The 10,252-nt window shown below is 43.6% G+C and overlaps 1 long non-coding RNA gene across 1 annotated transcript; it reads left to right on the top strand.

Annotated features, from left to right (window-relative positions):
- Positions 1 to 4,658: 4,658 nt before the first annotated feature.
- Positions 4,659 to 10,236, top strand: LOC134107486 (uncharacterized). Its single transcript, XR_009942759.1, has 5 exons — positions 4,659 to 5,238; positions 7,603 to 8,020; positions 9,011 to 9,143; positions 9,736 to 9,797; positions 10,147 to 10,236. It is a non-coding gene; the product is annotated as an uncharacterized LOC134107486 (long non-coding RNA).
- The last annotated feature ends 16 nt before the right edge of the window (positions 10,237 to 10,252 follow it).

Genomic DNA, 10,252 nt, shown 5'->3' with positions numbered 1-10,252 from the left:
CGTCCTATTTATACGTCAAACACACAATATACGGCATAATATTGAAAAGCGTTGGAGCAAATTAAGAATTGTGTGGCCTTGTAGAGCTTTGGATAACCTCATTGACTGACCCCTGGGATTTGGTTAGCTAATTTAAGTGCGTTCATAGTGCTTCAATCTGTTTCGAGCCCCCTCTGTTATATTTCAATTACACAGATTACTAATGCTGCTGAGGCTTATCGAGCTGTACTTTTGATACAAAGGCACACCAGGCCCATTGAGGTGCAAGCGCTGGCGGAAATACACAGGCAAACACACACACACACACACACACCACTTGATCTGCATATCATTATGCCTTTGATCGAATGCCAAGGTTTCGCTGAGAAAGACGTCGGAGTCAAATGGAGCGAGCGTGTACACAGCACCTGTAGGATTTGTGTGCGCCCCCCGCGAGGGAGGCAGCTGTGAAATCTGCACCTGTTTAATTCAATTAGTCTGGCTAATATATTCACAGCGGCTGCCAAAGAAGCGCAGCTTTAACGAGCTCGTTAGATCAATTAGCTAATTAATTGCCTGAAAAGCAACCGCTTCCCAAAGAGCTGCGTCTTCATTATCTGATGGCTGCCGCCTGTCGGATCATTGAGCGAGAGCTGATATGCATATGCTGTCACACTCCGCTGATGTCTGAGTGTGTGTGTGTGTCCCCTTAAATGTCACATATTTCTATGTGTATATGTACCGCATGTGTGATTCTTAGACACCGGTATGTGCGATGCAGATGGATGGATTGTGCGTTTGTCCGTCCGTGAGTGGTGTGCTCGGGAATATGGCGGGCCAATATCGGTGTGCATATTGCAGTGAAAGGTTATGTGGGGGCTGTCAATCCCACAGGTAAAGACAGCAGTCCTCCTAGCCACTCTCTAATCTGTCTTTTATTAGAAGTTAATATCTCGCCGGCTCTTTCTCACTCCACACTCCCACCTGCTTAGAAATGGGCCCGCTCCATCTTTTTAATTCAATTATTTTAGCCACTCTCTCCCTTTCTGTGCCCATAACTCTCTAACTCACATCTCCCCCTCTCACACTCACTCCCTCTCCCTCTCTCTCTCTCTCTCTCTTTTTTTCTGTCTCTTCCCATCTCACCCCTCCCTCCTTTGTCCTCAAATGTTCTATTTCTTTTCGTAATCCTAGATGGAGGACTTTGGCCAATCAAGGATTTGTGCAAGCCGTCGTCCTGTTCTCCTCTCCTCCGCCTTGGTGGCCAAAACATGTGATGGCTAGGAGCAGAGAATAAAGGAAAGGAAGCGGGAGGAGGAGGCAGGGGGCTGGAGCTGAAAGGGGGACCCCAAGGGTGAAACCTTAATTGCTAAAGTAATGAGACTTGATCAGATTGAGGCTTCTCTCTCAATAGGGACTACTAATATGAAAGTCCAAGGCTTAAGCACTAATTTGAAATAAAATCACAAATCTGATATTCTTTCTTCAGGACTTCCAGCCAAGGTCCAATACTCCTCCACTGGAGGATTACGAGTTTACACAGACATCATGGGAACTTTTAATCATCTCTGATGGTGGCAGGTTTTGGAGATGAGAAAAGTCACCATAATGTATTCATAACGCAACAATATTTCAGAGTTGTGAAAGTCAGCGGCGTGAAGACCTTGGGCTACCGACGGGATTCTGACAGACAGCGTGATCTTTGACAAGCATCCCCATGTATTACCAGCAGTGACCATGCAGTGGATGGGATCGTGGAAAATCCAATATAAATATTTGAGTAGAAAACTAATTTCATAAGAAATTAGAATGACGCAACACAAAATATGACGTCATCTGCAATACCCTGTTTGCATACCTGAATATTACAGAACTGCTAAAATTCATGGGGCTTTTATTATCTGAACGTGCCACACAACAAAAGCAGAACAAATAGATTATATGTTAACATCCAGCCATTGTTACAATATGCACACACTACACTGCATTGTAATATAATTTGTGCCTAACTATCCCCCAAATATTATTATTATTTAGTTTTTTGATATATATACTGTACATGTGAAACAACTGAATAACGACTTAACTTAACATTTATTTACGCACTTCTGCTTCAGCCATTAAATTATAACTTTCCTCTACTCAAATCTTGCTACAATACACAACTCTTAATTAAGACGCCACTGAACATTTACTACCGGTGTTTATAGTATATATATCTTTGTTATGTAATATTTGTATGTACTGTATTTGCGGTCTATTACCAGCATGAATCGTACAGTAAAACAGTTGCTGAAGTCATGATTGCTTTAACTTGGCTAAGCATTAATGGTTTTAAATGAGGAGAAAATCTGCTCTTTTGCTTCACTATCATTTTTCATCTGACATCCTCTCTAAATGGATTCAAATAAGAGGACAAACTCTTGCCGACTAATGTAATGTGTTGGACTTGGCTGAAGCACTGAAATTCCCACCTTATTGTCGCAGTTTTGTGGAACTTATTTAATTTCCCAACGGTCACACTAAAATTTGGGCAATATCCAGACGAAAGCTTCATTCTAACTCGGTGTCGCCCCATTGCTTATAATTGTTACCATCCATTAGCCCTGCTGTAGATGAGTTGACTGCATTAAAGGGAAGCTTTAGCTCACTGTCACAATAGGCTGCAAGATGATGTATATACTGCATAGTGTGGTTCAGATTCACACTGTGTGTCGTCACAACCCGTAAATGATCTCGACAACATTGCGTGCGTGTGTGTGTGTATGTTTGCATGTGTGTTGGGTGTCTATGGAGGCTCCTTCCTAATCTTAACACAGGGCTCTTTCAACACGGTGCTAATGAATAGGGGCTTTGATTTGACTCGGGGTTCTGAACCACAGGCCCACACACACTGACAACCACGCACGGGGTGAAGAGTTCAACCCCTGCGTCTCTTTTTACCCACATGAGCAGCTCAGGCGCTAATGTATGAAAAGTAATGCGCAGCAATAATGAGGTGCATGTGTTTTATTCTCTTAGTGAAAAATAATAATGCCGTGGAGGTGATGATTTTAAAATTTGGGTGTTCGGGGGTTGATGATGAGAATAATGATGCTCCAAACATTGTGGTAGGATATTTACATTGGCACGTGAAACCGACAAACAGACAGACAACAAACAGTATCGGAGACTAATGGACCTCTCACAAAACATGATGAATGTGTTGTTTATACTTTAATAAATATCTTTTTATTTTGTCTGCTATCAAACATTGTCAGACGGACTTCCCATGGTGACAATTGCGGCACATTTCCATTTACTTATCAATTGGTTAGTGGTGCGTACTATAATGTGAGATGAAGCCATCTGCAGGGGGACACGTGTTGTGGTGTAAACAGCTACTTAAGTTAATACTTAACAGCGATAAATATGAAAGTCATAATACATAGTGTTAATTGTATGAACAAGGCTATCAACATTTTGCTGGCTCGTTATTTAAAGTGTGTGTGTGTGTGTTGGATGAAAGAGAGAGCGGAGCATGTGAGGCACCTGGACCAGGATGTGGTTGGTTTACGAGCCACACAGGAGTCTCTGACGGGAACCTTGGCAATGACGGAGAAACAAAAGCAACAGCTGGTCGGAGACAATGCACAGCTCAAAGAAAGCAAAGAGGTAACGCACACACGCACACACATACAGCGTCTCTCGCTCGCTGTCTCACGGACACACAGGACGGGAGCTTCTCTTAAATAAGGAACCGAATTGAGCAACCTTCTCTAAATCAAATCCAGTCAGGTACATCTGGGAATTCTCCTCATTTTTTACTTCCTTCACAGTTAATCATCCGTCCTTCTTCCCCTCCTCCTCCGCCTTCCCTCTCTCGCCCTCTCTCCATATTTAATAACTCATCGCCACCATCTTAGCTCCGCAGAGGGTTGGCTCTTTGTACAATAGAGAACCAGGTTAGTGTGAATATCCCTTAGCCAAGGGGGGTGGGGGGGTGGGGAGTTGTTTTGTGTTTCTTTCTTTTGTCCGTTCATTTTTTATTTATTTTTTAAAGATAATTCTTTCTTGATTGCGCTCCTTCTCCCGCCTCCTTTGTCCGGTCTCACCCTCGCCCCAATGAGAACCAATTGTAATGTATGGGAACATTAAACAGTCATACGGATGATGAATGGAATGGCCTTTAGGTTTCTCTCATTGTCCTCTCCCTCTCTTTCTTCTAATTCTCTCCCTCTCTCTGTCTCTGTATTCATCTCTCTCTCTCCTTCTTCTCTTGCCCCTCTAGGTATATCAGCGTACACTGCGGCAGCGATGTTTTGGGCCTAAAGTAACCCATTAACTGTGTCCTTGACCGAACCAAGTCATTCCTCTGTTACTAGTGTTTTAGTGGGACGGCTGCCCGGCAGCCAACTAAACAAAGTAGATTCCCCATCAAAGCGTGTCAGCTGCTCGACTCAGAGAACACTTGAAAGGCGTTCTTGGATTCCGACTTTACGCCCTTTACATTTCAATAATGAACTTGTCCTTTTTACCGTAGGTACATCGTGAGTATTCTGGAGGGGCTCGCTTCGCACACTTTGAGTCACAGCGCTGAGGCTTTCCTCTTCTCCTACTCATCCAAAGTGTTTGTTTGAATCAGAGTCCAAGGAGTTAAAAGCTCCCTAAACAGGAGCTACTTAACATAAGTGTTTAAGGGTTGTTGTTGACACGTGAGACATTTTGAACAGCCTACAGGCCATTTGGTACCTGTGTGCACATGAGATTCGCAGCATTATTTCAGTGCACATAGAATAGTGCACTAGTCCACCGTTGGTGTCCTCTGTCTTTTATTATGCGTAGTCAAGCAGTTTTATTGGTACCGAGTCAAAGCCGCAACTTCAGGGTTCCCCACATGGCACAAAGCCTCGAATGTTTTTCCTTTCCGCTGCTATGGAGACCGAGTGGAGGCCAATGTCCCAAAGTTCTACTTTCATGTCCCTCTCCTCCTGCATGTGTCCTGTTGTAAAAGTTCTCCTCCTCGGCTGCTGCTCGTGACCGTCTCTCTCTCAGCCTCCACATCCGACATACTCACATCCCCACACCCCCTACCCTCAGCTGCAAACCGCCGAGTGCTCACGGAATGACACCAGCGAATCTCCGGATCAGAACATCACCAGCCTGGACACGGAAAGGCAGCAGAGAGGGCAGATCCAAGACCAGCGTCACCACGCCAACAAAGAGAAGCAGCGCGTGCAGCAGGAGACGATACACCTGCGTCACACCACTGCAAAGAAGGTAATTGGTTGTTTTGTCCTCAAGGTCTTTGTTCCGGTACCAAGTTCGAAGTTCCTGCGAAACTTTGGTCGCCCAGCTCATTGTGACACTTAAACGGAGGCGACCGCATCGGACTTGTTGGCCGCGTGTTGTCGTCACCGATACATTGTTAGCAAGTTTGTGCGCTCACAAGGTCAGGAAGCGCTTTCTTACACAAAGCGGCAAATGTTCGGAAGAAATGGTTGAACGGAAAATCTGTTTCTACAGCATAGACATGAAATATAATATTCACTTTAATGTAATTCATTGTCTTTTCCCACAATGGGGCTGATAAGAAGGGTTGTATAGGTGAGGGATTCATTTAAATATTCAATTTTCAAATGTAATATTCACTGTGACAGGCATTGTCTCTTTCTACAATGGTGCTGATAATAAGGTTTTAGATAATAGTTAATGGGATGTTCTGATATTTAGAGCCTTATTAAAAACACTCTTTCGACGAAGACAGACTTGACATATATTTGAATTGTTCTGCCAAAATTAGATCTTTTTTTTTAACTCGGTCTGCATGAAAACTTCAAAAATGATCCTATTCTATATTGCGTGTTGGGCAGCGCGGCCCCTTTTTGTGAAACACCAAACGCAAACACTGTGAAGCTCAGTTGTTTGTGTTCATCAACCAGGTTGGAAAGATACTTTTCAGTGAGTCATTGGCGGAAAACAAGGACATCTCTTTGTAAAAATCCAATAAAAGGGAAGCCACATGCAAGGATCAGTTATCATCACTAGCAAGTCTATTCACTGACGCATTTCATATTATCTTTAGAAATACAGTGGTCATAATTGTGTTGGTTGAGGCTTTTTGTTCCAACAGTACAATATGGGATGTACATTGAAAAGACTACCTGCTCTGTAGCTCACGCTATAAGACAACAAATGGGTTTTGTATTTTCATTAAAGGTTTTAGAAAATGTTTTTGACCTCTTGTCATTCACACATTAATTCAGCTCTCATCCTGCAGGATGGGAAACAGAACTGCATCAGGATTTCACAAGTGCAACAAATACCAGGGATTGGTCAATTATTTCTTAGTTCGTGTGTGTTATGCTGCGGACATAAGAGTGTGTGCAGTCAGCTACAGTATACCTTTTGTCTGTTTGCATGTGTGTGTGAGGTTGTGTCCGTCATGTTTGGATTTGATTAAGTCAACGGATGGACCATTACACTCTGTCCAGGGATCTGGTTTCCGCTCCACATCTGGTGCTGCTTTACGCACCCAAACTGTTCTTTCTCTGATCTATTACAAGCGCTCTATCTCTCTCTCTCACTCCCTCTCTCACGCGCGCACGCACAAAATCACACGCACAGCTCTGCATGCACTCATGCACACTTCATTCCATTACCGTGTGGACAGTGGCAGCGGTGGAGTCAGCCTGCTTGCTCCCACTCGAATATGCTGTAAGTGAAACTGAGAGAACTTTTCCTGTGCAGAGCTAAATGTCCTAACATTATCACAGCTGAACAAATACTGTCAACACGCTACTTCATCTGCCGTGAACTCGGCTCATTCACTCTCCTTCTTCTGCTCTCTGCCTGTCTGACTCTGTATTTTTTACTTTTTAGAAGAATGGGAAAGTGCGTTTTCTGTAGAAAATGAGTTGTCCCTTTCACTTTTTGTATTCTTTTTTTTTTTTTCATAACTTTTATTTTTCTGGGAAATATGGATTCGGCTGCTGGGGTGTAAACGTGTCCATTTAGACCAGCTGTTGATCTCTACTTTTCAGAGTAAACTTTAATAAAGTGACTTCACAAAATAGAAGCAGATGTTTGTGCCTTTTTGCGTTTAAGTAACATCTCAAACACAGACTTGTCATTAATGTCCTATAAATCCTCTGTGCTTCATTTGTCTGTTGACCCCTCTTTAGTTGTTCTCCATCTGTACGAGTGGCTCTCTCCATCTCTAACACATCATCTTCCTGCAAACGGCCACATGTCGCTGTAGTTCTAACATGTGGTAAAAGTGTTCCAAACTCCCCCACGGAGGAGCTTGAAAGCAGCGAAAGCCATTAACATGACAAGGGGCTTTGTCGAAGACGATCCGCCTCATCTTCGGGGAACCACAAAGTCCCTCTTCTCCAGGCTCCTCTTTTAAATGTCCACGTCGTTTATGTCCACAGTAGGGGAGAACAGGAGGGAATGAGCCAGGCATGGAAAGATGGATTTAGGGTGAGCAACGTGGAGAAAGCAGAGAGGTCGCAGGGGTCAGGGGAGACACCTTGTGATCCAATTGGTTTTCAGTTGACCACAGAATGGAGTGTAAGGAGCTGTAGTGGTTGCATGGAGAACTGAGCAGAAATAATGGTTGTTTTGTCCTTTCTGCCACAGAGTGGACCCGGTCCTCTGCTTGGGATTCCTCTGGAGTGACGGCAGAGTGGACACGAGAGCGACTCGCTAGCTCCTCCTGAGGCATGAGCGGTATTAGACAGGACGAGCTACTGCTACGTGGTCAGCAGGCTCATTTCACGTATACATGTACATATGTAACCAAATGCAGAGATGGCACACCGACAACTGTTACTTTTTCACATTTTGTTGATAACGCCGAATCACACTGTTTTTGAGGGGTCTCCATATCACAATTGTGTTTAAATTGCCATTCAAAGCAAGAAACTCGAGCATTTTCCCCTCCGTTTTACTGCAGAGAAGGAGGGCAATGCGATGTCCAATCATTTTGTTTCTTACCAGTTTGAATGGACGATACAAGCCGGACTTTGTGAGACACAAAAGAGCAGCTGAGTGGGAGGTAAGTAAGCGGTGTTGTGGAAGGTTGGTCAAGCCTTCAAGGTTAGACCAGGACAAACATCCTCACAAAGCTCCAACACCATCACAATGGCTTCCTGTTTTTTTTCCTCTCTCTCCCTACTTTCTCTCTTATTGCTCATTTCTTTCTTTTTTTCATTGCCATTTCTCGCTTTCATCTGCCCCTCCCTCCCTCCCTCCCCCACCCCTCCCGCTACAACCCCCCCCCCCCAACTGTTCAAATATTATTTCTCCCCCTCCTGTCGTCCTCTCCCCCCTTATTTCTCCCTCTCTTTATCTTGTCATTGCCTGTCAGTAGGGATTCTGTCTGCGCTGAGTGTTGTGTGCGTGCGGATGTGTGAACACATTGAGACTGAGATACACTTAAGAGCTCATTGATTTAAAAATACCTTCGATATTGGAGGTCCCCTCCTGCAGATCCGTTCAGAGGCTTATCACACGCGAGTAGACATCCACGTAGAGATATGCATAAACCAAAGCTCCACTCCAAAGTTTCTCCTTAAACTTTGTGATTGACCTAGTTAGCTTGTCGTTTTGACAAGTTGTCTGTTTTGACACGACATCCTCCGGTGTTTATCAACATCCACTTTGCCTATCACACGCTCACATCGGGGACACACACACACACTCAAAGATGATTCAAACCGAGATTTAAAAACTGGCAGGAAGTAAGTGTCGCGCTTGCGATGGGTAAGTGGAATAACTTGTATTTGTCCCACTGCCGTTTGTTGTGAGTGTGAGTTTGTTCTATTTAATCCACTGTCCACGGAAAACCCAACACAACCTTCATTATTCCTGTTCCAGGGCGCGACCTATTTGAAAGAGTCTGTGCGTGTTTACACGAGCACTCATTTGTGATTTAGCTGCTACGCGCACAGCTGTGTGTGTGTGTGTGTGTGTGTGTGTGTGCGCAGTGTTCCTTTTTCTGTTTTTTTCCCCCCCGTTGCCGTAGCTCAGGTTTAGTGTGTTTTAGGGGGCCTGGCCGCTGACAGCCAGAGGTGAGAGGTCAAAGAGCCAAGTTAACTCCATCAATCCCCGGGAACAGTTACAAACGAGCCCTCAACTCTGGTCATAACAATCGCTGGATCATGCAGGAAGGACAAGAGGTGGGAAAGAGGGAGCTTTTGACTCCGTTTGGCATTAAGGAATGTCTTTATATATAAATCGCAAGCAGAGGAAAAAGTGCAATGAAGACCGCAATGTACAATTTCTCTTATTAGTTATATTATGTTTTTTTCTGGAGATAACCGGTTTGCATTATCTGAAAGCTTAAATAAATAAATAAAATAATAAACAGCACAGCGGCGGATACCTGGCCATTTGAACTGAGCTTAAACCGCATGAATGCATGAAAACCACATTAATGTACACACACACACACACACACATAAACTTGGCATATTAAGTAATCAAGTACGGAGGGTCACCATGGAAACGCACAAACTGGAGATATTTTCCAGGAATATTGTACACTGAAGAGAAGCATAAACAACCAACCAACAACCTTTGCCACCTTAAACGTGAAACAAGACTCGATCATTTAATCTTCAGTTTCCTGAGAGGCAGCTTCGGTTACCAACGATTTGAGGAAATATGATCTTTAGCATACATTTATATCATCAAAAAGAGCATCTGTATTTTGCATTAAAAATGAACATTTTGACATTACCATCCTAAACTGTAATGTGTTATTTTTAGGAGATTAGGAGGTGAGGGAGCTCACGCAGAGTAAGATGCAGCTCTCTGAATGTCAAAACGAGGTAAAGACATCTTCATTTTTCCTCAAATTGAAATTTGAATGCTCATGATTCATATTAATGGTAACTGTGTTAAAGTAAAATGTTGATTCCCTAATGTAGTTATTGGAGTTTTAATTTAATTGTGGAATTAAAATTTAAACTGAATTTATTACCATTTTTGTGTAATGCCCATTAGATAATGTTGAGTGGGTGTTGTGATCCTCGATAGTAATAGTTTATTACTTGTGAATTCAAGGGTGTTCTTTAAAGGTCATTGAAATGTCTTTTTTCATCATCCTCATGTGGGTGATAACTAGTGTTGGATCTTTGCGCCGCTCGAGTGGCTCTGGTTTTATCGCATATTTCCCAGTTTCTCCAAAAAGAGAAGGCTGTGGAGGACCCGAGCGAGGAGAGCGATGAGCTGAGAGCCGAGGTGGGGGAGCGGGCCGGAGAGTTTGACACACTGGAGGCTGGCT

This window comes from Pungitius pungitius, chromosome 19 (assembly GCF_949316345.1).
Source record: "Pungitius pungitius chromosome 19, fPunPun2.1, whole genome shotgun sequence".
Lineage (NCBI taxonomy): Eukaryota > Metazoa > Chordata > Actinopteri > Perciformes > Gasterosteidae > Pungitius > Pungitius pungitius.
This window is presented reverse-complemented; position numbering and strand designations above follow the sequence as displayed.